Raw genomic sequence first — 10,166 nt, 5'->3', positions numbered from 1 at the left:
AATTAGGTATTAAAATGTTCTTCCTCTTATAATAATAGACTTATTTCAACTGAATATACATTAATTGTTCTTATTCTTGGCGTAGGCGTAAAATGCAAGCAGATATTGTTGTCAGGCACATTGCAAAACCATTCAGAAACGTCATTTAAATCTTGGTACATACATAATTATCTTTTCATTTGCTCCATTTTCTCACTGCTGCTGAATGACCTCATTATCGGTTATGATATTGTTTATTCCATTCTTTTCAACGTAATTTTTTTTTATTTGAGTCTTTTCTACATAAAATTGTTCGGCAGGTCCCCCCTGCACACCTGACCTGATATCATCGAGTAGAATAACCGACTTTATTCTAAAATAATACGTATCCGTTTATGTGATGACATGTTAATGTTTACTAATGATTTATTCAGATGTTGCTAACTGTATGCGATTTAATTTTGCAGACGAAACTTTTGTCGAGTGGACGAAATGCCTTCTTCTAAAAGGAAGCGATAAATGTGTTGTCACGTGATTTTTCGGTCTTTGTTACCCGTTTTTTTTTCAAGGCCAAGGTTAATCTCTATGTGTGTGTGGGGTGTGTGTTAATGCACAAAATATAATTTTAGCCTATGCTTACCTTGTGATGATCTTGACAATTACGTCCGGTTGTAATCATCAAAGATAAAAAGTCGACAGATGTGCGAATACCAAAATTCTATCATAACATTTTTGAGCCCATTTCCATTAAATATCGGCTTTTATAGACAATAATATAATATTAATCTTAGTGTTACATGTACTTTATTCAAGACTTCTTTCAGCAACGGAAACTTAACATTGGGAGACATGTATCAACGACAGAGTTAATCTGATTACTTACCTTACGTCACGATATGAATTAATTATTGGTTTTGGATACATTTGAAGAAAAAAAAATGTGGTAGCTCCTGAGGGGAACATTTTACGTTTTTGTACTAATATGTTGGCCGCTGGTCGCTTTAGAGGGGTGGCCGTTCTTGAAGGGTATTTTCGAATACAAATTCGTCGGTGACAAGGGATTATGGCTGTAAGAGCCGGATGGCCGCTGGTCAGGGGGAGCCGTTCAAGAGGTGGACTACTTTAATTGTATTATACTATATTTAAATAGCTGTCAAATTATTCTGTTGTCGTTCCTTGACATGATGTTTTTGGAATCTCCGCTTCGTACTGATTATTTGCTGCATTTTTGTGGGTGGGTAGGTGGAGGTGGTTTTGTTATAGTCTTTTTAAAATGGCACACAATTTCTCAACTATCGAAGTCGGGATAAGTCTCAAAGTTGATTAAATGAGAACACATTGTCGACGTGTCAACATAATGGAACAAGTTTGACTGGACATTATTAGTGGCTGAGAGAAACATGTACATATGTGCAGGATGCAAAGTAAATAGGCGACAAAATTCTCGTAATTAAAGGCGAAGATACAACGTGTCTAACACTATTTCCAAGAACGTGACAATTAGAGAACCAAAGACACATACGATGCATATTTAAGAAAGACGGAGATCCTTAAGTTAGTTATCCATTTAATAATTTTCGGTTATCGATTCAATATTGTTCTAGTATATTCCAGTATTCCTTGTTTCCAGGTTTGATATTTAAAAACTACAAAAAAACGTAAATCCCGCGAGCCGGATTTGAACCGGCGACCTAAGGATAGCTTTCAACTTTTTCTACAGTCCTCCGCTCTACCAACTGAGCTATCACGGGATCATATGAGAACAACATATGTCATATGAATTATACCTCATACTATTTCCTGGATTGGTTCTGCATCGCTGACTAATCCTAAAAATGCATTGCCGTATAATGGCATTATTAGACTGCGTATCTATATTATAATACAAAATATGTATTACAATCTGTATAAATAAACTCATGATCTGTCACAGTGTCCATGAAGCGCCATCACAATGTCTTTGCATCAACCGTTCAGAGAGACTCCTAGTAGAATGGATGACATATTCTCTTGGATGAACTCATTCTGGGTGTTGCAAGTTGGAAATCTCTATTCCGGTTGGAATGAGGACTGATTGGAAATGCATCCTCTTTAACAAAATCATAAAGGAGTTCATGCAATTGGAACATTTGACTGGACATTAGTGGTGCCTGATAAAAACACGAACATATACGTTGGATGGAAAGCAAATGGGCGGCAATTCTCATGGTCAAAGAAGAGGATACATATTGTCGAACAATATTCCCCCAAGAATCCGACAAATTGAAAACCAGTGACACAAAGGATGCATATGGTGCCTAGTGCTTTATGGCAGTTTATAAAGCTGTATATGACTCCCAATAATGGTATTTGGACCGAAGCAAATCTGGAGTCCATAAGCCTTTTTGAAAGGTCACTGATTGGTCCTTAAATTGCCATTGGGTTTTTCAGTGCCATGCAATAGTTATTATATTAACGGAATGCAATGAATCTATTTTGCAAGGAAGCTTGTTAGTACTGTATAACAGTCTGCAACGAGCATAACGTAATATCATCGTGCAGTTTAACTCTTTAAACATTTCATCAATTGTAAGTCGAATTGCAATCAATTCTCGTGTTACGATTGAATTTTGAGGGAATTTGCACAAAATGTCATTCGTATTGTTAACAGTTAAATTTGTATGATTTTGAATCAATCTGAATTTGTATTACTTCAACAGTACTGAAATTCACATTCTAGAAAAATATTAGTGATTCATACTGTACTACAAGCTAGGTGAGCAGGAGAGTTTCATGACGACAAGGTTAGGGTTAATAAGCTTACGTCAGCAAATCGCTCCACAACATATATAGGATGAAGACATATACCAGAGGGCGCTACCTTTGACGGGAACACTGTTTTGGAAAAACGGAATTCGTGATAAAACAAGTCTCGTAACTTTCCATATCTCCGGAAAACGAATCTTGCTTGAAGGGTTAAAACTATGTGCCTTGTTATTGCAGCCTTGAAAATGTGTGTGTGTGTGTGTGTGTGTGTGTGTGTGTGTATAAGCAAAGAGCTTATAAGAAAAGAGCTTGGTCAAAACGCTATAAAGCATATGAAATTAGACATCATCTTGCAGGTAAGATAAATGAAATGTATCTCATTACAGTCTAAAGACATCCTCTTAGTGCCAGAAAGCATTTATATGTTTTTGGAAAACAAAGCTGGAAAGTATTTTATTCTTTCTTGAAGCATTCATTTTTGTTATACTATAATATAAAGTGTGAACTATAATGTTTTATATATTGTTTGTACTTTATTATGAATTGTAATGGTAGATTATTCTTACCAAAGGGCTTCCTGAAAACTTCATGCTCTTTGATTGCTAGTTTAGAAACAAAATACCTTTAACACATTAAACCCTGGCGACGAGTTAACGTGGCAGGAGGTAGTAGCCTACTTCCGAGCTTTGTAGCGTTAAGGTCATGCATGATACACTAAAGTGGTGGTATTATAGAAAGGTAGTCAGATGTACCTCTACAATGATACCAAATAATCTAACACAACTAGGCAGTAGGTTATTGGAAAATCACCTGGAAGTTGATGTCTTAGCATGCATTCAGAAAAAGCTTTCAAAATGTGTTTCCTACTCGAATTTCATGCGAAAACGATTACAACCTCAAGGGTTTAATGTTACAAAACGTGATATTTCGATATTTAAGGTAAAGCTTTTAATCACTTGTCATTACGACCAATGATTCTGGTATTACTACTATTGTAAATATATTTTGAATATCTTTGATTTTTACGCCATAGATTAAAAAGACATACATTTCAGAACCGAATGAGGTTGGTCAGCTTTGTATGAGTATCAAAATAGAATATCTATATTTTGATTTTAAAGAGTAATTCTCCATACTGAGCTCTACTTTAATTCAATAAAAAAGTGTACTATAGAATTCTGACTTTCTCTTGCACTTCGAACCCTTTACCTTGAACACCAGCAATGTAACCATCGAAATCGCAAGGAATGACCCATCCGGAAGCTTAGGCCGTAATAATACTACTCTCTCTCTCTCTCTCTCTCTCTCTCTCTCTCTCTCTCTCTCTCTCTCGCTCTCTCTGAGAGCAGTCCCACGAATAATTGAGACATGATGGAAACAACTGACCTAAATAATGCTTTACACAAATACCCTTACATAAATAATAACTGGGGAAAACATTCTTATTATTAAAGCATCTTTACACAATAACAATAATTGGCACGATAATTGGAAGATTGGTAGAAAAATTTCATCCATGATAACTAGTGAAAATGTCATTAATAATGACCTTAACCTTTGACGCCTTCCCATAAATACATTATGAAGCGTTCGTAGTTTTCTTCTTTGACAATTTGTGCTGATTCTAATGATGTGTAAAAAGAGAAATAGCCAACAATACTATTTTTCATTCCTCGACAATGATGGGAAAACGCCACAAATGAATCAAGGAAGAGCGATCAATGAACGAAGGAAGTTATCGATACTCCATTGTCCTGAATAGAAAAAGCCATAACGTGCCACATTAATTCAATTACCCATTCATTCAATTATCCATGAAATTATAGACTATTATCTAACCAGTTACATTTAATTGTCTATTTCATATTATATTCAAAACTATTCAGTAATCGATTCAACATTATTTCAATATTTTCTGCTTCCAAAGAATCGATTGCTTCCCAGATGAATATAACCAGACTTTGAAGAATTAAAACGTAGCTCCCGCGAGCCGCATTCGAACCAATGACCTAAGGTTAGCCATCAACCTCCTTTATCGTCATGTGCTCTACCAACTGAGTTATCACGTGAACCTATTGCAAAAGTATATCACAAATCATTTCTTAAAATATAGTACTTAATGCTCGTGTCTTGCTTTTTCTAACAATGGATGGATTTGTATTGCATCACTGCCTGTTACACATATAAGGTTTGTTGAATAGGCGTTAAATATATTGCTACGACAACGAAGACGAATGTCGCCTTTAATACACTGTTCGCTATATCATGCTGAAGAAATGTCGGTAAGTGTCTGTCCCACGAACACACGTAGGAAGTCGATTCGGGCTGGCCTGGGTGGGTAACGAACCCACAGCTATTGGCTTACGAGTCAAACGCATTGACAACTCAGCTACCACGTCAGTAGTGTATTGCGACTGTTTACGGACAGCGGGAAAATACATTACAAATCCCCTTGGGGATGTTTATGGACAAGGTTTTTCAGATCACCCTGGGGCTGTTTACGGACTGACACCAATGTGGCAAGGATGTAACCTCAATACGCACTAATCGAGAGAGACAGACAGACAGACAGAGAGAGAGAGAGAGAGAAATACAGTAGACATATAGATATAGACATATATAATATATACATAGATTGATGAACATCAATATATCATACCTTAACTATAAAATCGACAACAAATATTTAGGGAAGACAGCAAATCGTTTTTGTCTTCTTTTTAGTTTCTTCTTTTACTCCACCATTTTCTTAGTATTGTACTCGCTGTTGTGTTCTTCTTTTTTCATTTTTTCCTCCTCCTGTTTTTGTTTCTTGTCTTTCTCGTTCTTTCTTTAATTTTTTCTTTCTTTTCTATTTAATTATTCCTGTCTCTCATCTTCTGTATGTCTTCTTCATTTTCCTTCTCCTCCTTTTCTTATTTAATCAGCTCTCTTAACATATCCTTAAAAATGTCGTGGGCCACTATAGCGTCAATGGTTATTGAAAGGTCGTGGGTCACTATATCGTCAAGGGGAATTTATCATGGTGAATATGAATGGGCTACTATAGCGTGAATGGGAATTGAACATAGGGAGATTGAATGAACCATTTTGGTGTCATCGGGAATCGAACATGGGAATATTGGGGTTGTATACTCGTTATGTGTTAGCTTAAAATGTATAGCTACAACTGGTGGGAAATTTCTTTGAAAAAACCCCCTATTTCTAGCCTCAACTTGTATGACGTTCCTGTTTAAAAATCCTAGTATCTATCTATAGCTACAACCTGTGGAAAAACCCAAGTCTATATTTATAGTTTCCAAAATTCCAGCTTCAATGCTGTCACTCTACTGGACACTAGGGGAATAATGGCAACAGTGTTGCTAGAGGCTGACCTGAATATGCGTTACTGTAGGTAGGTAGGTAGGTAGGTAGGTAGGTAAAATAAATTTGATAGATATGAAGGGAGTTTTATAGGGAAAGACAAAGACAAATACACACACACACACAAACAAACGTACGGGCGCACGCATACACATAAAAACAAACACACAAACCAAACGCACGCCTGCATACAAAAACATACATCCACAAACGTATGAGTGCGCTCGAACACACACACTACACAAAGGGAAGAAGAAACACAAACCCAAAATATGCCATCCACACGGGGGTGGGGTTGGGGCCGAGTGGCCGAGTGGTCTAAAGCGCTCTCCGTTACGGATCACTGACATCTCACCTCTCTCTGTGTAGGTTCGAGTCTAGGATTCGGCCAATGTGGGTATGTGAGAAATCTTGCCAGTAGCTTGTCGTGGGTCGGTGGTTCTTCCCGGGGGTTTTCCGGATTCTTCCTCCACCATTAATACTGGCCGCCATGCATAGCCTATCGTGTGCTGAAAAATGGCGTTAAACCCCACAACAACAACAACCATCCACACAGAAGGAAGATGAAGAAAAAAACAAATATACTATCTACTATCCACACAAACGTACGTGAACGCATACAAACCCCAAATATACTATCCACACAAACGTACGCGAACGCATACAAACACTATAATATCCACACAAACGTACGCAAACGCATAGAAAACACAGACTCTACTATCTACACAAATGTACGCAAACGAATAGAAGCACTATAATATCCACACAAACGTACGCAAACGCATAGAAAACACACACTCTACTATTCACACTAAAGTAAAGAAAACAAGCCGAAAATATACTATCCACAAACGGGAAGGAGAAAAAACAACTCCCAAAATATATCTCCACACAGAGAAGAGGAAAAAAAACCATATAAACTATCCACACAGAAGGATGTAGAAAAACAAAAACCCAAATACACTATCGACACAGAGGGAATATGAGAAAGAAAGTCAAATATACTATCCACACAAACGTTCGCGAACGCATACAAACAAATTATCCACTATCCACACAAACGTACGTGAACGTATTCAAACCCCAAATATACTACCCACACAAACGTAAGCGAACGCATACAAACCCCAAATATACTATCCACACAAACGTACGCGAACGCATACAAACACAATATCTACTATCCACACAAACTGACGCGAACGCATACAAACACAATATCTACTAAGCACACAAACTTACATGAACGAAAACAAACCTCAGATGCACAATCCACAGAAACTTATGTGAACACATACAAACACAATATCTAATATCTACACAAATGTACGTGAAGGCATACACACCCAAATATACTAGGCACATTTACGTACGCGAACGCATACACAATATCTACTATCCACACAAACGTACGCGAACGCGTACAAACACAATATCTACTAACCACAGAAACTTACGTGAACGTATACAAACCCCTTATGTACAATCCACACAAGCTTACATGAACACATAAAAACACAATATCTAATATCTACACAAATGTACGTGAAGGCATACACACCCAAATATACTAGGCACATTTACGTACGTGAACGCATACACAATATCTACTATCCACACAAACGTACGCGAACGCGTACAAACACAATATCTACTAACCACAGAAACTTACGTGAACGTATACAAACCTCTTATGTACAATCCACACAAGCTTACATGAACACATAAAAACACAATATCTAATATCTACACAAATGTACGTGAAGGCATACACACCCAAATATACTAGCCACATTTACGTCCGCGAACGCATACACAATATCTACTATCCACACAAACGTACGTGAACGCATACAAACACAATATCTACTAATCACACAAACTTACGTGAGCGCACATAATCCCCAGATGTACAATCTGCACAAACTTACGTGAACCCTTACAAACACAATATCTGCTATCCACACAGGGAAGAGGAAAACAAATCAAACCCCAAATCTACCATCCGCTCAGAAGTGAGAAATAGAAAACAAACCTCATATCTACTATGCACACAGAGGGAAGAAGAAAAAATAACCCAATATACACTATCCACACAGAGGAAAGAAGAAAACAACAAATAGATACTATCCACACAGAGTGAAGAAATAAACCATTATATATACTTTGCACACAGAGTGAAGGAGAAATAATAACCCAATATATACTATGCACACAGAGGGAAGAAGATAACCCATTATTCGATCAGCACAGTGTGAAGACGAATTGTTTCGGAAAGCACCTAAGCCCTCAGCTACAATGACCAACTCTACCAAACACACACACCGACACAGACACTGCAAAACCCATTTAACCCGTTATTCTATGGCGTCAGTGTGTGACTTTAGAAACATTCCAGACTCAAAATGATGGATGGACAGACTGACTGGTTTGTGCCCACTTGCATGCCTAAAGTGCGTGCGTGAAGGAAAACATCCATTCAAATTTAAAGTCTAGCTAAACGTGATGCAGAGGGATAGAGAGAGGTGAAAGAGCACAAATTCATATATTGTCAATCAAAACAAAATACACCATCCTTATTATAAAAAGTCAAGACCAAGAGACACTAACGTTCTCTTTCTGGTCAGGTCTCTTTTAGAAGTTAGTATGAAATTTCACATCAGGGCAACGCATCAAATTGTCAATTTTTCCATTTCCACCTCTTCACTGGCACAAGTTCTTTCTCATCAATGTTTTCTTCTTCCTAACCCCTCTCTTGTGGCCTGAAGTTCCGAATGTATCGATGTATCTATAAAGATTCAGCTATTTTGCAACATACTCAATGGTCTCCGCACTGTCCTTACCTTTCTATGGCCTTTCCACCCATCCAGAGAAAGAGTTAGAGGGTTACAAAAATATTTTTTAAAAATGTACACTTAGTTCTAGAGGAACCTTCAGAACGATTTGTGATGTGCAAGTTAGTGGCTAAACCATTTAGATTCGCCACTGGGATACGATCAGTTTTGTGCAGGAAGTAACACTAATTGCCTCCAACAAACAGAGGTATAAAAACGGGCTAGCGGGCCACGACTTTTATCAGTAGAGATACAACAGGTTCCATGGAAGGAAATCAATGACAGTATTCAAACTGTGGAGGACTACAAAAACTTATTACAAGAACCATGGATTTCATGTGTTGCCTCCCTTGGTATGTAATGGCAACTAACCATTAGCGTGATGCAATGTACATCGGCCAAAAACTGTGTGGCAATTGACCTACAAAGGATACTTTGTAACTTTAACATCGAAAATATGACTATGTACAAGAGCGAAGCCATTACAGGTGTATGTGAGTGAAAGGTATTTGTGCAGGCAGGGACCGGCACTGGAAAATTCCTTATTTATCAGTGCATTCAGGTTGTGTGCTCCACTTTTCTCGATCATGTAGGAACATCGTTTAAATTTGAACAATATAGACAATAATATAATATTAATCTTAGTGTTACATGTACTTTATTCAAGACTTCTTTCAGCAACGGAAACTTAACATTGGGAGACATGTATCAACGACAGAGTTAATCTGATTACTTACCTTACGTCACGATATGAATTAATTATTGGTTTTGGATACATTTGAAGAAAACAAAATGTGGTGGCTCCTGAGGGGAACATGTTACGTTTTTGTACTAATATGTTGGCCGCTGGTCGCTTTAGAGGGGTGGCCGTTCTTGAAGGGTATTTTCGAATACAAATTCGTCGGTGACAAGGGATTATGGCTGTAAGAGCCGGATGGCCGCTGGTCAGGGGGAGCCGTTCAAGAGGTGGACTACTTTAATTGTATTATACTATATTTAAATAGCTGTCAAACTATTCTGTTGTCGTTCCTTGACATGATGTTTTTGGAATCTCCGCTTCGTACTGATTATTTGCTGCATTTTTGTGGGTGGGTAGGTGGAGGTGGTTTTGTTATAGTCTTTTTAAAATGGCACACAATTTCTCAACTATGGAAGTCGGGATAAGTCTCAAAGTTGATTAAATGAGAACACATTGTCGACGTGTCAACATAATGGAACAAGTTTGACTGGACATTATTAGTG

The 10,166-nt window shown here is 37.6% G+C and overlaps 1 non-coding gene across 1 annotated transcript; it reads right to left on the bottom strand.

The window, feature by feature from the left end:
- Positions 1-1,642: 1,642 nt before the first annotated feature.
- Positions 1,643-1,730, bottom strand: Trnay-gua (transfer RNA tyrosine (anticodon GUA)). Its single transcript is given in 2 exon segments — positions 1,643-1,678; positions 1,694-1,730. It is a non-coding gene; the product is annotated as a tRNA-Tyr (tRNA).
- Positions 1,731-10,166: the final 8,436 nt, after the last annotated feature.

This window comes from Sinohyriopsis cumingii, chromosome 3 (assembly GCF_028554795.1).
Source record: "Sinohyriopsis cumingii isolate HCF-2022 chromosome 3, ASM2855479v2, whole genome shotgun sequence".
Taxonomy (NCBI): Eukaryota; Metazoa; Mollusca; class Bivalvia; order Unionida; family Unionidae; genus Sinohyriopsis; species Sinohyriopsis cumingii.
The sequence above is the reverse complement of the archived record's forward strand: the minus strand, read 5'-3'. Positions and strand labels throughout refer to the sequence as shown.